This window comes from Sceloporus occidentalis, unplaced genomic scaffold, assembly GCF_023333645.1.
Source record: "Sceloporus occidentalis isolate IW3139 unplaced genomic scaffold, rSceOcc1.0.p SCAF_3, whole genome shotgun sequence".
Classification (NCBI taxonomy): Eukaryota; Metazoa; Chordata; class Lepidosauria; order Squamata; family Phrynosomatidae; genus Sceloporus; species Sceloporus occidentalis.
Genome location: NW_028316983.1, coordinates 167,628,879 through 167,650,072, shown reverse-complemented (window position 1 = coordinate 167,650,072; position 21,194 = coordinate 167,628,879). Strand labels below are relative to the sequence as shown.

Sequence of the window (21,194 nt, the reverse complement as noted above, 5' to 3'; positions counted from 1 at the left end):
GACCGTGTCCCAAGGTGTATACAAAAGGTTGCCAAAGAATCCCTTGAGAGATGACGCAGATAAAGACTATTTCCAATTAAATGTCTAGAGTTTATTAAAGTAGAAACACACACATACAACAAAGCGCCACTCACACTCACACACACATTCAGTACTTGTGGAAAGCAAAGGGGTGAATTTAGGAGATAGGTTTAGAGAGAGGCGCCACTACGGGAGATACGTTACCTTTGAAGTCTTCTCCGGGAAGTCCGATGCAGGTTTGGATGAGTGAAGATTCACGGCTGCCGAAGCATGGGGAAAGATGGCTGAGGGAGCTAAGTTCAGAGTCCAGACTGGTGTGGGCCAGGCTGCAATCTGGTTATAGCACGTCGGGTGGTCTAAACCCAAGGTTTTTATAGGCTGAATCTAGCCTGTGGCAGAAGATAAAGTTTTAGATAAAGGATTTGTTTACCTGGGCTATTGTTAAGCCAAGGAGAGGATATGTTGCAACAATGCGAATAGGTCTGGACACAATTGGGTGGACACACAGATCAATGGGTGAGTCATTAAGCTGATCACCGGTCCATTAGCTTTAAGGCCCAAGTAGTGTCTAGCTTTTGGAAGTAGTGGCTCTTCTTGTCTAGCAACTCCCAAACTTCCTATGGGGATTTTCCAGTTCTGTTATTTCTAGGGCTCCTGCCTCCTCCTATGCAAGGTGACTATGTGTCCTCCTTGCTTTTGGGGGAACAGCAGCTCCTCTAGGAGGTCAGTTTGGGGTCAGAGTGAAGTTGTTGTTCCAAAATTGGACCAGGAATGTAGGGAATCAGGATTTGAATCTCTGCGTGGCCATGGAAATCTATTGGGTGGTCTTGGGCAAGTCACATTGACTGAGAAAGGCAATGGCAGAGCCCCTTGGATCAAATCTTACTGTTTATTTAATTATTTTATGTTCCACTTTTCTCTCTTATGGGACCCAGAGTGACTTATACCATATGTTAAATAATACAGCCAAACCACCCTGAAATACAAAAAATAAAACATTAAACAAAATCCACTTAAAACATTAATTTAAAACAGTTAAAAGGACATTAAGGCCTCTTAAACAGCCCACCTGTTGCACTTCTCCAACCAGTTACTAGCTGGAGGCCTGTTTAAATAAGAAGGTCTTTGCCTGCTCTTGAAAAGAGCAGGGAGAGAGCTGAGCTTCCTTTGGCAGAAGGTTCCATCATCTGTAAATAGTCATCGAGAAGGCTGAATTCCAGGTCCTTACCAAATGTATCTGAAATGGTACAGGAGTAGGACCAAGAGAAAGCCCTCACCTGGAGATCTTAAAACCTGGACAACTTGTCAAAAAGCTTTTCAAGGAACCTCTGTGATTGCTTTGCCTTAGAATTGCTTTAGGTCAGAAGGACTTGAAGGCAGAACAACAATAACAGGTTGAATCAGATTAATTACAGCAACAACTAACTGCTCATAAATGACTGGGTAAACAAATGAATTTTAACTGGCAGTGCAATATCAAAATTGCAAGGGAAAATCCTGTTACATCACTTTCCAAAGTTGGGCACCAAACTTGTGTCATCTCACTTAGTGGTGAGACAATGATAGGCTTTCGTCTGCCTTCTGAATTAAAAACATGAGCAGGCTGATACAGGAACAGGTGTTTCTTCAAACACTTGACTTCCACATTGTTCAAGGCTTTGTATACCAGTGCTTTGATTTAGTCCTGGAAACAAAGAGGCAACTTTATCTATAACTGTCTCAAAATGGCACAGGTCCTATTCTTTTCATGTAGATTACCTTTAGTCTTTGGTAATTCTGTAGGAGTTGTGGAATGCTTCATCACTGAAGTCTTCTGTCTCTAACTTCACACAGAGCACTTGAGCCACTTTAACTGCCATGCTCCATCCTTTACTGGGATTTGTATTTTCACAAGGTATTTACAGTCTTTTACCAGAGAGCTCTCATGACTCACCAGGCTATAAATCCCAGGATTTGATAGGATGCAGCCATGTCAGTTGAAGTGGTATCAGAGTGGTTTAATTGTGCAGTGTGAAATAGATCATGAAAAAAATCCAATATCATAGTGAGATAAGCCATGCAGAGTTTTTGCTGTTTTTGTCCTTGTTAGACACTTTCTTTTTCATGATTTCCTTCTCCTTGAGTCTAAGGGGAGAGATCTGATCTGGATCATCCAGTTGCATGGTTGGGAACTAATAATTTTATTTGTATCCCTCTTTTTCCCCAAAAGAAGGACTCAAGGCAACTTAGGAGACTCACAGCCTTACCAGACATATCCACTGGCATGCTTCCCCTCTCTCCAGCAGTGGAAGGGAGTTGACCATAGAGATTTTTGTTGCAGGTAAAGAGTGCTTCTGGGATCAGATTGCCTCCTCAGGGAGGCCCACTTTTCTCTCCACCTTAAGATGAGAACATCTAGTATATGCTATAGTTCTAGGACATCTTCCCATCTCCTGCATGATTGCAGCTTAGTTTGCCTGCCAATGTGTGGTTGCTAAAGAGTCTCACACTGCATAAACAACTTAGTATCTGGTATTGCTAAGGGGTGGACTGACAACAGCATCACATTTTTTTTAACATGGAGGTAATTCTGGAGACATAGTATATTTATCTACTTTAGCTTTGTTACCTGAGTCTGAGACAATTCATTTCATTATCTTTTCAAAGTTAATTCCTTTTGGAATTGTTAGTGGGGAGTTTCAGTAACCTACTTTTGGGGAAGGATATGGCAAAACTACCACTGAATATTCCTTGCCTAGGAAAATCCTTTGAAATTCATGGGGTCACCATAAGTTGATAGGCAAACTGAAGGCACATGCCTTCAGCTATGTGTATCCTACAAAATATCGTAAAATACAAGTTTCCTTATTTATTACTTGCAATTTAAAGTATATAGGTTACCTGGAAGATTAAAAATAACACAAGGAACCAGTTCCAGTACAATGTTCACTGCCAGCCAGTTGGACCTCTCCACCATGTGAGACACTCTCAGCCTACTGTGAGGTAGCAACATGACAACATTATACTCTGGCCAGAATTAGGTTATAGGCTTTATAACCTATGTTCTGAAATTGCTATACAATTTAGTTCTTACTTACATATTGTGCCCTGATAGTACTGGTGTTTGGGAGCAAGTACTGAAATCATTTCTCAAAGGTCCAGATAATAGAATTTACTGTATTATCAATTTTTAAAGGGAAAAAGTAAACTTGAAGCTAATTAGTAAGAATGCTGTTAGCTGAAGCTAGGTTTTGATGTTCTGCACTACATGTAGCACATGTACAATGTAGACTGCATTTTGACAGTCTACATGAACCCCAAAAGGTAGACCATGACCCCTGGACCTGCTGCAGCTGCCCACTCCAGTCATTAGCAAATCTGCTTCCAAGTTTGGCATATCCCCCCCCCCCCCCCCGGCTTGTTCCAAGAAAATTCCTGCTTCTTACAACAAACGTTACCTTGTTTGTTCCCTTTGACTTTTTACATGGGAACCTTCTTGCATACAACATCTTCAGAATACAGCTTGCAGTGTGTCCCAAAGTAAGTGTGGAGCCACATCTACATTGAGTGTTTCCTTGCTGATACTTTCTTTAATCTTGTGTTTTAGTAGGAAGGGTGGGATTTACTATCCAGATCAGTGTTGTTTAATCAAGCAGAGCTAGCTTCAGTTCCAGGTTTAGAAGTGCACAGTCAGATATTGTCATGGTGCCAGTCATAACAGCCATTATTTTTTGCTAGCAGAGGGTTGGAATGGGAGAAAAATAAAAAGGAAAAAAGAAAAATAAGTGTCTGGTGTGGGGCAGGATTTTAAAGTATGACTTATGCTAAGATGCATAAAATACATGATCACATAATGAAGAGCAGATAGCCTGCCAAGTGTCTGTGAGAGAGCTTTTTGTTTGTGCAAGTGGAGTTAATGTGCTCTTGTATCCATTTTGTAATCCACGATAACATTTCTGCCCTGTTAAAAGAAGTGCACCCGCTCTAAAAGATTGGAGATACTGTAGCATGACTGGTTAAATTGGCCTTAATGCCAGTTTGAAGCCTAGAAAGAACTGTTTGTGAGCTATCTTTTTTCTTTTTTCTTTTTCTTAAAAAGGATACATTTAGTTCCTCTGGGTATTGTAGGGTGTTCCCTACCATGAGACAGGATTTTTTCTTTATTGTGAGAGCAATCCTGCTTGCTTTAGAAGTTTCATCTACTAAAATTGATGTGCTGATGAAGGGTGGGATAATACTTTCTTTATATGTTTGCCCCAATAAAATTTGTGAAGGCAGAGAATGTCAGGCTTGTGTTCTTTATTTTCAGAATTTTGTGGTGTTTCATAACAGATCCCTAGCCATTTTTTTTATAATTTTATGATACAATTTTAAGCCTGTTCACAGTTTTAATAGTATTTTACTTTGATGCTTTCCCTTATTGTGTTAGGGTTTTTCCTCCCATGGCTTCAAACCACAAAACATGCCCAAGCCACCATGCTCATACACATGGAACTGAACAAAACAACAACAACAACAACAACCCTAGAATGAAAGAAACAAATAGAATTGTAACTGGCTTCCAGAGTAGCAGCTCTACAATGTGCATGCACTGCCAAGAGTATAATTGCCCAGCTCCAAAGAGGGACTGACTATAGTGAGTTTTAGGTTATTCCAGCTTGGTTTTCCCCTCCTGCTCACTAGTTTTGTGTTGGGTGGGGGATCTTAGAAGCTATCCTCAAACTGTTTTTAGTAATTGCTTGTTCCTAACAAATACAGGAATTGGAAAAGAGGCAAGTAACAGACACTGATGTTTCAATTTCACCCTGTTTGGTATTGCCATTTTAAGCTACCTCAAATAATGCCTCTTGATAAGTTTCTTTATTTTATTTTATTTATTTGTTTGTTTATTTATTTGTTGGGATGTGGGGTCCATTCTGTTTGGTGTCTAGCCAGTTCAGGTGCTTCTACATTACTTTCTTCTTCTGAGATCTTTGCTTCCTTTGAGATTGGAATATCCAGTGCTTCACACACGGCTGCTGCCTGAGTATTGGTAGAGACTCTAAAGTTTCATCCTTTATGTGGAACACTCTTACTTTGAAGGGAAAGACAAAAGTGTACTGAATTTCTTTCTTCCCGACAATGGTAGTAAAAAACCTGAAGGTTCTGTATTTATATTTCTGCAGAGAGATTTTCATAGGTTTTAGAACTTTTATATTCCATAGTTTGGTATTGCTGATTGCTTGCAGAACATGGCATTCCTTTGAATATGGAGCAAACCATGTGAGAATGTTTCTGGCTCCTATGGAACAATGTGATCTTGGGCCAAATGCCTTTCTTTAATTCAGTTTTTGCATGCAAAGGGATCTTGTAGCATCTTTGAGACTGAGAGAAAAAAAGTAGTGCAAGTTCTCATGGGTTTTCATAGAGACCACATGCATCTGAGGAAGTACATTTAAGTCTATAAAAGCTTATGTTGTCAACTTTTTTATCTCTGTCTCAAAGCTTCTAGTTCTAGAACATCCCTTTGCATACTGATTCAGACAGTTATGCCTTTGAATTTTACCTCAATGTTTTCAATTATGTGGAGATCTGGACAGATTTCATTTAGCCATCAGATAAGGAGATGATTGAATCACTTCCCTCCTTACCTTCTCTTCAGTCCAATAATTTTAGGATCAACCTGCACCTTCATTTCTCTAGATTTCAACCTTATCTAGCAAATTAGAAGCCAATTAGAAGAGTACATAACGTTTGTAGTTTTTGTTCCTGGGCTAAACCATGTTCCAGTGTGTCACTAGATATTTTTCTCAGGGATAGTGAATTCTACTCCCTATATAATTTGATGTCTATGGATTGTGGTGCTTTAGTCCAATTTTCCTGGAGTTCAGCTTGAAATTGTTAAAAAAAACATCTTCCATTGAATTCTTCTCTAGTTTATCCACTCTGGTTTTGAGCTCTTAGCACCTATTGAGTGGCTGTTTCACTTATTTCAGCTCCCCAGTACCTAAATAATCTGAAAAGCTGCCTTGAACTGTTGATCCTGCATACTTGGAGTAGTTTAACAGTTTGAGATACTTATAGTATTGATGAATGGGAGAGCAGCGATCTTAAAGCTGTCATTTTGCTTGTGAGAAAGCTATGCTGTGATTATTTTTAAAGAAGGAAAACAAATAGCAGAGAGTACTATAAGCACCAATGTGACGCTGCACAGTGGTATCATTAGGAGGGTGTGGTGGTGCAACTTGCACTGGGTGACACCCTATGGAGTTGTCATCCCACCAGCGGAGGGGTGAGAGCTGCTGGCCCTGCTTCACTGTGGCAGCGATGGTCTCCTCAAGAGGAGGCCACTGCCTCCACAAGGAAAGACAAGGCTGAGCTTGCCTGGCCGTGCTTTGTGGCGGCAGCCTCTTCAGGAGGAGGCCACTGTTGCTGTGAGGAAGGACAAAGCCAAATATTCCTAGCCTTGCTTGCCTGCGGTGGCAACAGCAGCCTCCTCACAAGGAGCAAAGGACAAGGCTGAATGCATGTGGCCCTGCTTCCCTGCAGCAGTCTCTTCATCAGGAGGCCACAGCGGCAGCAGTGAAGGAAAAGGGGTGAACACAGCTTTTTGGGCATGCTCCTGGCAGCAGCATCCCCCACACTGGGTGACACTGGGGGTCAGGATGCCACTGACACTGCATATGACCATTCAGGGCCAAACATTTTGTCCATTGTCTTGCATTGAGCAATCTAGCAGTAGCTACAAAAAACAAAATGAATACTTGAGGTATATTTTATCCTTTTACATGTTGGCACTTGAAATCAGTTATCCTCAAGTATAGGATTAGGAAAAAGGTAAGATGCTAAGAAAATACCTGGCCAGTAATGATCCCTCTTTGAAGTTTAATTGAATGTACCACATGGCTAAAAATTAGAGGAAAATACATTCATCTACTAGTTTCCAGGAATTCTGTGCATATCCAAAAGTTTTAGATATTACACTTCCTGCCAGATAGGCTTCCACGTGTTCAGTAAGTTGAAGGGTGTGTGCAGAGTTTTTACTCTTAAGTAACTTGCAATAACTTGAAGGATGTGTGTATAGAGTCTTTATTACTAGGTAACTTGCCATAGGTTGAAGGGTGTGTGGATAGAATATTTACTACTAGATATCTTGTGCAGTCTTTTCAACCTCAAGAGCAGAATATCTGTTGTAGCAGGGTTTTTTTTTTAAGCACAGTGCTTTATAGACTATAGCAAAGTCTTTAACTGCATAAATCATGAAAGGCTATGGAACGACCTTAAAGACATGGTAGTGCCAACACATCTGATAAGTCTGATGAGGAATCTGTACTCATAACGAGAGGCTACTATCAGAACAGAACATGGAGAAAAAGAATGGTTCCCAATTGGCAAAGGAGTCAGACAAGGCTGCATATCATACCTACTTGTTCAACTTATATGCAGAACATATTGGAAGAAAAGCAGGCTTGGACACAGAAGAAGGAGGAGTGAAAATAGGAGGAAAGAATATCAACAATCTGAGATAACGCAGATAACACCATAATACTAGCAGAAAACCTCAAAGACCTGGAAAAAATACTAAGAAAGATCAAGGAAGAAAGTGCAAAGGCAGGACTATTGTTGAACATAAAGAAAACAAAAATAATGACCACAGTGAACCTAAACAAATTTGAATTAGACAACAAAGAAATAGAAATACAGGTAGTAGAAGAATTCTCATACCTGGGATCAAACATTGATAGAAATGGAAAAGAAGACTAAGAATGGGAAGGACAGCTATGAAAGAAGTAGAAGAGAAGATCCTAAAATGCAAGGATATACAACTGAGCAGAAAAGTTAGAATCGTACAAGTCATTGTGTTCCCTATTGCCATGTATGGATCTGAGAGCCGGACAGTTAAGAAGGAGGATAGGAGGAAAATCAACTCATTTGAAATGTGGTGCTGGAGAAGAGTGCTAAGGATTCCATGGACAGCCAAAAAGACCAACAAATGGGTCCTAGAGCAGATCTAGCCAGAAATTTCCCTAGAAGCCAAGATGACAAAACTCAGGTTGTCATACATTGGACACATCATGAGAAGGCATGAATCATTAAAAAAAAAACAGTAATGTTAGGAAAGGTAGAGGGAAGTAGAAAGAGAGGAAGGCTGCATGCAAGATGGATGGAATCTATTAAAGAGATCATGAGTATGAGTTTGCAAGATTGAGCAGAGCAGTGGAGGACAGAGGGTCTTGGAGATGTCTCATCAGCAGGGTCGCCGTGGTTCGAGATCAACTCGAGGGCAGTTAACAACAACAAAATGTGCACTATAGTGTGGTGCTAGAAACAGAACTACGTAGTAATTTTATCAGAAACAATTATGGCATCCCAAATTTATGCTATCCCAGATTAATATGTTGACTATCAAAAAAATGATTGTGGCTATTTTCTTCTGTTGAAAGTGATAACAGTCCATGTGCTATTTGTTTTCCTGATTTGTAAACATGTAGTGTACTAGGAGCATTGGCGAAGAGCATTCTCATTGAATGAAGTTGTACAAATGGTTTTTATGAATACTTGTGGTCTTGGTTTTGAGGAAATAGAGCTACTATTAGGATTCAGATTTCCTGTCAGAGTAAAAACCAGCTGATATTAAAAGGGCCTGGGGTTCCAGTAGACATATAGTTCAATGCTGTATTTTCAAACCAGTCATGGTGCAGTGTTCATAGTCATAATGTGCATTTGAAATATTGTTTCTGTTAAAATATAGTTGCTTATAATTTTGCACTAATCTTAATGGTTCAGAAAATGAGAACTGTTCCTGTAGTCCATTGCATCCTTACCTTAGAGTAACCCTTATTACTTTTAGTGGGAGTGGACAGACATGCACTGTAAGTCTTAATTGCAGAACTGATATGTTGCTAATTCACAATATTGGCATTGGACAGAATCTAAGATGTGGTGTTACAGTACGTCTCTGTGCTAAAATTTCAGATAACAATTTAAATTTTAAAACATTACCATAGAAAAGGAACATTGAAAATAAAATTCACACATGGCATTTGTTTGCCCTGTTTTTTGTATTTAATGCTTGATTCAGGAATATTGTGATGGCTGACATGCTAAGAATCAGTGTCTCAGGGAAACATGTTGGCTACCAACCGGTGGTTAATGGAGCATACAAAAAAAATTCAAGAGAAAATCCTCATGTGCTAATAGATTACAGCAACATTTTATACTGAATATATCATGTAAAACTGTGGATTGTTCCAATAGGAGTTAGAGATGTAATATGTATATACATATTTAATTTTGAAGCCATAGAAAATACCAATTGTTCCAATTTTTCTGGAAAAACCAGATTTTCCCCGAAAAGTGGGAAATTGCAATATTAATATCCATTTCTAATTGAAAGTAATTATGTTACTTTAGGAATATAAAATGTGTAAGCGGGGTTGTCATAAAAACATGTTTGATATATTAAAATTCATTTCAAAAATTTAGTAAATGAATTTACATTTTTAAAATTTTGTTGTTAGAAAAGGAGCTATCAGGTCCTGAAGTATAAGGCCCTTTTGTTTTGTCAGTTTATGAGAATCAAGCAAAAAACACAGTAAAAACAGAAGAAACCATCAAGATTAGTAAAGCAACTACAACTGTTTTTCTCCATTAGTCCTCCCTAGTACCACACAGACATAAAGCACTCATTCTCATAAAAATGATTGAGAAAAGGAAACCAATATCTTGAATTGCAATGATGTGAGATATTGTACATATATACCTAAAAAAGCAATAATGGACTGGATGAGGGAAAACAAATTAAAACTGAAGCCAGACAAAATGGAGGTACTCACAGTAGCAGCTCTGAACCTAAGACAACCTCCAGTTCTGGATGGGGTTCACACTCTCCTAAAGGACTGTGTTCGCAGTCTGGGGGTGCTCCTGGATCCGTCGCTCCAGATGATGAATCAGGTTAATGTGACAGTCAGGAGTGCCTGTTATCAGCTCCAGCTGATACGCCAGCTGCACCCTTTCCTGGAAGTTAGGGATCTTGAAAATGTGGTACATGTGCTGGTAATCTCCCATCTTGATTTCTGCAATGCGCTCTACATAGGGCTACCCTTGTGCTTGTTTCAGAAACTTCAATTAGTACAGAATATGGCAGCCAGATTGGTTTTAGGGACAACTAGACGAGACCATATAACACCAATCTTAAGATCACTTCACTGGCTGTCCATTAGTTTCCTGGCCCAGTACAAGGTGTTGGTTATCACCTTTAAAGCCCTAAATGGCTTGGGTCCAACCTGTCTTCGAGACCTCCTCCTTCCATACAATCCAGCCCCACACTCTGGTCCTCTGGGAGGAATTTGTTGCAACCTATGAAAGCTAGATTTTCTGCAACTGCCCAGAGGACCTTTTTGGCAACCGTTCCCAGATTATGGAACGGTCTGCCGGATGAGATCCGTCACATAACCACCTTAAACATCTTTTAAAAAGCTGTTAAAATGGATCTCTTACGACAGGCTTTTCCTGAATAGATACCCGGCCATCAAAAAGAAAACCTAACTGTTAGACCATGGTTTTTTGCTGCAGTCACTGTTTGTTGTTTATTCTTTTTAGTTATGTTTTATACTGTAAATTGTTTAATTGTATTTTAATGGGGGGTAGGACTGGGGGATATGGACTGTATATTTTAATATTTTAAGATGCCCCAATTGCATTGCGTAGAGGGGCAGGATAAAAATAAATTTTATTATTATTATTATTATTATTATTATTTACCTCCGATTTCAAATCATTACGCTGATGCTGCATCCTAGTAAAAACACATATGAAGTAACATGGTTACCAAGGTGGTTTTTAATTCAGGAGTAATCTCAAGTGCTCTTGCATGGCCTTCAAACATGGTTTAGGTAAATCAAAGCTGCTTCACCTCAAAATGCCAGCTTCCCAGTGGCTTGGGGGTGTGGCATACACATGACGCACATCCCGACGCTGCCCTGAAACTGCTAGGCTGCCCACAATTGGACCGGTTTCACAGCGCTTTGGCAGCGTGGGGTTTACACACCGCATGAGCACTGTAAAATTGCAGCACGGAGGGAAAATCTGGCTTTTTACTGGCTGGAAAAGGAGTGACAAGTTACCTGTCTTCCATTCTGAAATAGCACAGTACAGAAAGCTCTAGAATGTATCAAAGTAAGGTGAAGAAGGCTGTTGTAGGGAAACAAATCTTGTTTCATCAAGCACTTAATTCCTTTTTGCTGTTGCTGGGCTAAAAATTGGTTAGCAACAGAATTTAAAGAGTGCCCATAGGTGTCTTCCCCTCTCCCCCAATGATGTGATCCTTATATTGTGTTCTTGAAAATAATTTCAAGCAATTAAAACAACCTCTGAACAAATATAAGATATGGAGGTGTAAAGCTTTGAATGCATCAGAAGTCATTAGCTTTGTTGAAAGAGAAATTGCTAGTTTCTTAGCTTCTACATTCTAATTCCACTCCACTAAGTTATGTATAGAAAGCAAAGCAGGTTTGTAAAAAATATTTTAGGAATATGTTTACATTTTATCATGACCCCATCAAAAAGTTTTTTCAGCAATATAAATAAACACGTTTTTCATTATAATTCTCATATTTTATTATGCTACTGAATAGTCATTTTTCAAGTTATATTCCTTTTGCTTTCAAGCACTGCTTCTACTAAAGTAATTCCTTTCAAGTTAAGTCGTGTATAACATATTATAAAGATCTGTTCTTTTCTGTCCTTTAAAGATCAAATATCAGTATTTCTTATGCTGGATTCTGAAAGTTCCACAGCAACATATGAACAATTATACTAGTGAAATGAACGTTTATGCTAATGTTTTCAAGGTCATTGCTTTATGTTAATTGTAGAATTGTGATAGCTACATTTTAATCCTTCTGGCAATAATAACAAAAATGGGTTCTTCACATTTTGATAGAGGAAATACTGAACTTGGCAAATCATCTTCAGTCTTGTTGGTAGTAGTAGTAGTAGTAGTAATAGTAGTAGTGGTAGTAGTACGCTATAGTTTCACTTGATTTTGTCATATTTGCACAAATATTTGTTTGCCCCCTTAGTGGAGATTATATTTCCATACTTTTAGTTGACCATGCCAATAAGGAAATGATTGCTCTTGTTGATAAGTTTTTCATGTGTTTACCTACAATACATCATAGTGCTTAAATTAAGTATAATTTCTTTGTAGAAAGTGAGTTTAGCATTTAGCATTTTTAAAAAATGGCTATCAATTTATTGTTTCACTTGAAATAAAGTACTTAAAAATAAATAAATCTCTGTTTCTATTGTTGTGTGCCTTCAAGCTGTTTCCAGCTTCTGGGAACATATCATGGGTTTTTTCATCAAGATATGTTCAGGGACTTTGCCTTTGTCTTCCTCTGAGGGTGAGAGAGTGTGACTTGCTAAAAGCCACCTAGTGGGTTTCCCTGGCTGCGCGTGTGTGTGTCTGAGAACTCTGGTCTCCAGAGTCATACTAGATTACCGCACCACACTCTTATAGTGCTGCTATTCCACTTTAGCCGCTCTGGCTGCCTCCTGTTGCATTCTGGGCTTTGCAGTTTAAAGACAGGCATTTAGAATTCTCAGCCAAGGAGCTCTTAGGCCTCAATGAACTACAAGCCTCAGAATGCAACAGGAGGCAGCCAGAGCAGTACAACTGGAATAGCAGCACTTTAAGAGTGTAGTGCGGTAATGTGGATAGTCTAATTTTCAAACCACTATACCCCACTGGCTCTCTCTGTTTCTTTTCTTCATAATATACTTTTCAAAGATGTATTGGTCTTTACGCTATGGGCTATTTTTGGTAGTTGCTTTAAAATTAAATTGTTAACAGTTGGTTAGGTGAGGTACGGTAATCATTGAAGTATTGGGTGACGGAAATCTAAGTTTGCCCATTCAGCCATAAATCTCACTGGTTGACATTGCACCAGTTACCTTTCAGCCTCATCAACCTCACAGAGTGACTTAGTGTTTTAATATTACTCCAGCTTTTTAGGTTTTTGCATCATAAATAGTGTTTTATGCTTTTGCTTAAATTTCCACATTGCTTGCACACTTTTGCCTACATTTCCATACTGCTATATGCCTAGGAGAGTTATTGTGATGTGTACCAAGTTTGTGTGAGACAAAACAGACCTGATTTTACTTCTGAAGTACTCCTGGATATGCTTACTTCTTGACATGTTCATTAGAATCAATAAATACTTTATGGAAATTCTGTATACATCATTTAACAATATCAAGTATTTGAATAGGCCAGATTTATTTAAGATTATAATGTTAAATTGCTTTAAGTTGCTTTAAGATTATAATCCTCAAACCTATAGTTAAGAAGGTAACAGCGTGAGAACTCATTAAACAAAGTGATCTCTGAAAATGTTTCATTCCATGTTAATTGCTTTCCATATTAACGATGACTCCTGGCTGAGCTGATCATTTGCATGACTACATTCTGACCCCAGAGCATTCTTCTGGGTGCACAAAAAGCTTGCCCTTATTGTGCTGGAATGGAAACTATTTCATAATGATTTCTTGGTGGCAGCTGTATTACCTGTGATTTTTTAAAAAGTTAAGAATCTTTGTGTAGTTGTAGAAATAATTTCTGTTACTTTGTAAAAAATTACATTTTAATTCAGTTATCTAATTTTAAGTATATTTTATTTCTGTCTGAATGCTGAATGCAGGTAATACTTGATTGTTTACTTATTTCAAAAGGAACTTTCTTTCTGTTGGAGGCTGTGTTCTCACAGGAGTAATTTTTCATGGTCCACATTATAGCAGTAAATAGTTGAAGTATTCCTTGCACTCTTTTGCTACTATCCTCCTTTCCCTCTTTTCCCCCTTCTTTGCCACCTGATGATATTAAGTGGAGCATAATTTATGATCCTTCGGTGGCTGGTTGCCCATCCCTGGTATATAATGTTGTTATGTGCCTTCAAATTGTTTCTGACCATAAGGCGAACCTATCACAAGGTTTTCTTGACAAGATTTGTTCAGAGAGGAGTTGCCTTTGCTTTCCTCTGAGGCTGAGAGAACATGACTTGCCCAAGATAACCAAGTGGGTTTCCATGGCTGTGAGGATTCAAACCCTGGTGTCCTGGAGTCCTAAACTCTCTGGAGCCCTGGTCTCCTAAAGCCACTACAGCATACTGGCTTTCTAGTTATATGCTTGATAATAAAAACATAATGTGATTAATTAATTAATTAAACCCATGTGGTGTTGTATCATCTTACTATTTGGACATCAGCATGATTGTTGCCCCTTCACTGCGTTGTACGTGAAGGAATTTATTCTTCCTGAAACCATGTTCAAACTGGGAGAGCTTTGTTGCATCTGATGGCTGATATGTATAATTCTATTTGAATTTGTAGCCAAATAAATAACATGTCTACATTCCTAGGTCAGTCACATGGGATATACATTTCTTCCAGAAAATACCCAACAGTACAAAGACAAAATAGAGGTTTGAAAACTAGTAGTTTAAAACAGTTTGTACATTGATCCTATAAGTAAGCTTCCCATAGCTGCAGTCTTCATAATATCTTGATACTGATAAACTGGTGTGCAACTTGTAAGAATGACCTAAGTTGAATTTTCTTATTTTAATGCACCTTTCATAGACAAGATAAAGGTTGCAAGAATTGATTTGGGGCCTGTCATTTCTAAGGAACCTCTCTGTTTATAGGACACTGCTGACAGCAGCCCAGTGCCATTACAAACAAATATTGACACATGAGGAAAAAACATGCTGTAATTTTTCTGTCATAATGATTAAATCAGGGGTAGGCAACCTTTTTGAGCCGGGGGCCGGGTTGCTGTCCCTGAGACAACTGGGGGGCCGAAAAGGGGGGGGAAGCTTCCACCCTCTGGGGGCGGGGCCACGTGCCGGGGGTGGAGCTTCCACCCTCCGGGGGCGGGACCGCATGCTGGGGCGGAGCTTCCACCCTCCAGGGCGGGACTGTGTGCCAGGGGTGGAGCTTCCACCCTCTGGGGGTGGGGCTGCGTGCCAGGGGCGGAGCTTCCACCCTCTGGGGGCAGGGCTTTCTCTGCTCCCTTTCCCAACCTCCCGCTGTCTGAGAGACAGCTAGAAGGGGGGATTGGGAGAGGGGGTGACAGGCGCGCGCCTGCTCCTCCTGCCCTTCCGTGGACCCCAGCTGCCTCTCAGAGAAGCAGTAAGGGCCCGTGAGAGGCAGGAGCAACAGGCGCGCGGCCCCAGCTCCTGTCCTCGGGGCTTTGCCAGGCCTGAGGTGTCCTCCGAAAGACACCTCAGGGCTGCCAAAGCCCCGCGGGGAGGAGGAGGCGTGTGCCTGCCCTCTCCTCCTTCGCCCCTTCTTTCAGCCGAAAGGGCTCCAAGGGGCCCTTTCAGCCGAAGGGGAAGGCCGAAACCACTCTCACTGTTAAAGCAGACCTTTTAGCATTGAAAGCACTGAAAATACACAGAAATGCACTTTGGAAAGTCACACTGTCTCACCTTCAGAAAGAGTGCATGTCCCACAAACTGACATATCACCATCACTACCACTCTCCTTGTAAAAGCACACCTTTCAGCATTGAAAGCACTGAAAATACATAGAAATGCACTTTGGAAAGTCACACTGTCTCACCTTCAGAAAGACTGCATGTCTCACAAGCTGACATATCACCATCACTACCACTCTCCTTGTAAAAGCACACCTTTCAGCATTGAAAGCACTGAAAATACATAGAAATGCACTTTGGAAAGTCACACTGTCTCACCTTCAGAAAGACTGCATGTCCCACAAACTGACATATCACCATCACTACCACTCTCCTTGTAAAAGCACACCTTTCAGCATTGAAAGCACTGAAAATACATAGAAATGCACTTTGGAAAGTCACACTGTCTCACCTTCAGAAAGACTGCATGTCCCACAAACTGACATATCACCATCACTACCACTCTCCTTGTAAAAGCACACCTTTCAGCATTGAAAGCACTGAAAATACACAGAAATGCACTTTGGAAAGTCACACTGTCTCACCTTCAGAAAGACTGCATGTCTTCATCTTCCTCCTCCCTCCCTCCCTCCTCCTCCTGCTCCTTCCTTCCTTCCTCCTTCTTCCTCCTCTTCTTCATCCTCCCTCCCTCCTCCTCTTGCTCCTTCTCTCCTTCCTTCCTCCTCCTTCCTCCTCTTCTTCATCCTCCCTCCCTCCCTCCCTCCTCCTGCTGCTCCTTCCTTCCTTCCTCCTTCTTCCTCCTCTTCTTCATCCTTCCTCTTCCCTTCCTCCCTCCTCCTCCTCCATTCCTCCTTCTTCCCCAGCGCTTGCCCCCGCCCCCTGGGAGCCCAGAGGCCATCCCAGGGGGCGGGGAAACGGAGCGCTCCGGCGGCCCCAGCGCTTGCCCCCGCCCCCTGGGAGGCCAGAGGCCATCCCAGGGGGCGGGGGGAAGGAGCGCTCGGCGGCCCCAGCGCTTGCCCCCGCCCCCTGGGAGGCCAGAGGCCATCCCAGGGGGCGGGGAAACGGAGCGCTCCGGCGGCCCCAGCGCTTGCCCCCGCCCCCTGGGGCGGCGGCAATCGGCGGCAGGGTCGGCCAGGGGCCGGTCCTACAGTGCTCGCGGGCCGCATCCGGCCCGCGGGCCGTAGGTTGCCGACCCATGGATTAAATGGTTTGTGGCCTTCTCAATATCTGTCTTTACCATAGGTTTATCCATAATCTTTCCTCTCCTCTGTTATTTCAATTTTCTGTACTGCCAGTCTTGAGCAGAGTATTTGTGTTTTACAAGTGATACTCTGAAACACAATTCTTGTGAATGTTGCCGGCATGCAGTTGAAAGTGGAAGAGGGATACTGAGATGTGAATGCTCCTCCCAAACATGCAGGATGCAGGCCTTAACATGCTATCAAAGGACAGAGTTAAAGGCTAACTTCAGAGACATACAACAGCAGGTACATAAAAGCAGCAAGACGCAAAGGCATGGAATCAAGAGTGGCATGAGTACAAAGGAAGGATAGACGACAGAACACATGTGAAGCAGAAGTCATGCACATGGAACGTGCCACCACCTGTTGAGCCACCCACCATTGGGCTTAGAAAGTGGGCTGTTATGCACACCCTGTTCTTTCTGCCTGTTCTTTCATGCTTGGGTACCTAGAGCTCCTAAACTTCTTCCCTATGAGAGAGTAATTTTTGATGCTACTTCAGCTAAAAGCTGCATCAGCTGGTGGGTTCAAGCATGTGAAGGCATATTCCTTTTCCCTCATACAGCTGTCTGTTTGTCCTATACTCCAAAATGGGAGGTTGGGAGTGAGTCAGAGTAGAGAAAGCTTTGGCAGGAACAGTAGAATAGCTATCTTAAATCTTGTGCAGGCATTGTCACATGTGCAGACACTTTTCAAGCCTTCTCCTGTCTGATATACTCACACTGCATTTCCAAAATGAGTATCGGTTAAAAAAAAAGAAAAGAAAAAAAAAAGAGCAGAGTCTCTGAAGTAATGAGGCAGAATAATGTGTGGACTGGCTGACCTCTATTAACCTATCCTTGATTTATCCAGAGTCACATAGGAAGCTGCTAATATAGCAGGAAGACATGCTTTCTGTATTTACATAGTTCCTGTGGAAAGTATTTTCAGCTTTGTGGTAACAGAAGGGCAGTAGCAGTGTCTTTAGGGTAGAAGAACTGGGTCTTTGATTCCAAATACTGTATTAAAATTGTTGTTTTTCAGAAGGTGGAGGGTGTTATTTAGGTGAAACATACATGTGTTCCATAATCTGTCTCAGGCTGTGAGTTTTTTTAATTCTTTGTTACCTGCTCTTCCTAGCAGACCTTAAAGGTCTTCCTTCTTTTTACCTATTTACCTGAGATCTTTCTACTAGAACCTTGGATTTTATGCATGCGAGAGGCTGGATTCTACATTTCTTCTTTATAATGATACTGCATTGCCACATAGTTCCTGCAAAAGTATTTAATACTTATAAGAATAGTCTTCATTTAAGTAGTTTGCATGGGGAGCCAGAATGGTGTAGTGGTTTGAGCATTGGACTGTGACTCTGGAGAACAGGGTTCAAATCTTGGCTCAACCTATGTATCCTACTGAGTGATCTTGGGCAAATCACACTCTCTCAATCTCAGAGGATGGCAGTGGCAGACCACTTCTGAAGAAACTTGTCAAAAAAACTCCATCATAGGATTGCCTTAAGGTTGCCTTTAGTCAGAAACAACTTGAAGGGACACAACAACAACAAATAAAACAGACAAATAGAGGTAGTATACCATAAGCCAGCCTGATGGTTTGAGCATTGGATTACGACTCTGAAAATTTGTTTTGTATTTTTCTTCTGAAGAGATGCCTTTGTATCTTGTCATTTTATTTTGTCATTGTTTGTATATGTCACTTATCAACGAATGATCTACTTTCAATATTATTTGGAAAGTCTGGCCACTGAGGAAGGAACTTTTATTTTAATAAGTGGGTTCTTTATTGATGCATTTTTAATTTGATTCAATTTCCATTATATTTTAATATTATCATTTGTGTTTTAATATCATAAAAATGGGGATTGTGTTTTCAGCCACCTTTAGTCCCAGTACTCTGGGCCCATAGTATCCACTGGGGTTTTGTTCCAGAACTCCCCCCCCCCACACACACACATTTAGAATTTTATTTTTTGAATATTTTCAAGCCATGGATGGTTCAGTCTGTAGATGCAGAATCAATGAATATGGAGAGCCAAGTGTACAGGGACAAAGGCAGGATAGAAATATTTTATAAAAATTTAAGCTAAATTTTAATGAAGTGTTGAACAAGAAATTGGTAGCAATTATTCATAACCTACCTTAGGAAGTAATTTTTTAAATTCCAGAAATAATGATAAATCAAGCTTTTTCTTAATAGTCCAAAAGTAGTCTGGGAGGGTCATCAGAACTATTTATGATATTACAAAGATGGTTTCACCATAATTTATATCATAGTGGAAGCGTTGTATGAAACATCACATTTCCCTAGGAATGGAACCCAACATAAAGCGTCATTTTCCACTAGAACCCTTTTACTTTCTGAGCTACCTGCTAGGCAATTAGGATAAAGTATTGTCTGAAAAAACAATGACTTCTGAAGAATTGATCTCTTAATATTTAAAAAATAAGTTATGAAATTATCTCTTCTTAAACAGAATACAGTTCAGTTTAAAAAGAAGTAGATTTTAATACTGATATGACAGACAACTGAGTCAAGATTATCCTGCAAAGAAGTTGAGTTAAAAGTTACTTTTAACTGAGAGAATCATGCAGAAAACAAGTCTGGGAATGCCAAACCATCATTTTGTTAAACCATCTTGGTTATGCATTTACTCATCCATCTATAGGAAATCAATTCTTCCTCCCATAGGAGATCAAATAGTGATTTCCAATCTGATTTGAAGAGGAATGTTTGTGATAACTATGAATAATTATAGATAACTGTAATTCTACAATCAGACTAATGTTAACTGGACTGTAGTTTGCCTAATAAAAAGATCTCACTAAACTCTCCCCACAAAACCCAGAAAACAATGGAGAGAATTGGCAAGTGCAAGAGATGTTGTGCAAGAGAGATGGTATTCTGTTCTTTTCACAAGGATCAAACCGTTTGTTAAGTAAAAAAAATATTTTGATGCAAGCATGTTTATAAATTAAAATTCTTCTGCTTCTTCTTCCTTGTCATCTAATTATGTTGTCTTAGATCCAAAACACACTGCAGAAATAATCCTGTTTGAGATCACTTTAACTACCCTGGCTCAGTGTTCGGGAATCCTGGGAGTTGTAGTTTAATGTGGCACCAGAGCTATCTAACAGAGAAGGCTAAATGTCTTACAAAACTACAGATCCCAGCATTCCATAGCATTGATCCAGGGCAGTTAAAACAATCTCAAACTGGATTATTTCTTCAGTGTGTGTTGGACCTAAATTGCTGCATACAAAAATGTGTCGACTAGAAGTGACCAAAACCTGGAAAACAGGACTTGTGCCCCTAGGTAATTGGTGGATAAGTGTCTGAGACCAATAGCTAATGGAGAAGCTATCAGAATTTCATGAAATTTAATTTAGTACAACAAAACCAAGTATCTTTTTATGAAAAATGGCTTCATGTTCTTAATTTTGTTAACACAAACTATATAACTGTCCACCCACCACTTGCCAGTTGTCACCATGGTCTGATGTTTTCCAAACAATCCAATCTGTATAGGACTATATATGTGTGGCACTTTTGAATTTTTATAACTGTAATATTTTGTGGGATTTTAGCCATCTTCTTTTTTTCCTTTTTTTGTATAACTTTAATAAATTTAAATATATTTAAAAATTGTTGATCTCAGAATTTGACATATACACTTGGACTATTACTATGCAAAGGGATTTTGAATAGCCTTTGAGATTAATTGTGTGACAGAAGATGTAGCATAAGCTTTCATAGACATGGGCTACTTCCTCAGAAGCATGAAGTGGACCAGGTCTACGAAAGTTTATACTACAACTTCTGTTGCACAGTTAGTCTCAAAGATCCATATGCATACCGATATTCCAGACTAACACAGCTATTTCTTTGAATTCTACAACTGGACTAGTGAAAGCAAATTCCCCTGTTACCAGAGGGAGGTGGGGTTTGTTGGACACATAGTTATGGAATAACAGAGTTGGAAGGAACCTCATGGGCTACTCCTTGTACAATACAGGATCTCCAGCTAAAGCATCCACAGCATGTAGTTAACCAGCCTCGATTTGAAAGATGTCTGGAGAAGGAGACACCATAACCTCTCAAGGCAATTGCTTCCATTGCCAAACTGCTCTTACTGTCAATAAGTTCCTTCTGATGTTCAATAGAAATTTACTCTACTATAAATTCAAGCCATTATACGTGCTCCTACTTTCTGGGGCCATAAAGAATGGGCCTGCCCCCTCCTCTCTGTCACAGCCCTTGAGGTATTTTAAAAGTGCAGTCATGTCCACTCAGTCTTCTCTTCACCAAGATGAACACTGCTGTCTAGGGTGTGCTATCACGCCATGAGGGGAGAAGGCATTCCTGCAAATCAAGTGGAGGCACCTTCCGTTAATGCAGTCCTTCTGTCTATGAAAAGCAGATTGAAAAAACATGATGAATTTTTATTTTGGAGGAGAAAAAAATGATTTTTCTAAGTCAATAAAGATTAGACCCAAACCCACCAGAATAATTTTTCCACCTGTACATAGAGTACACTA

The 21,194-nt window shown here is 40.2% G+C and overlaps 1 protein-coding gene across 3 annotated transcripts in view; it reads left to right on the top strand.

The window, feature by feature from the left end:
* The window catches only part of LOC149317077 (kinesin-like protein KIF13A), a 101,126-nt gene that overhangs the window by 8,017 nt on the left and 71,915 nt on the right, over positions 1 to 21,194 (top strand). The gene's annotated exons all lie outside the window — the stretch shown is intronic.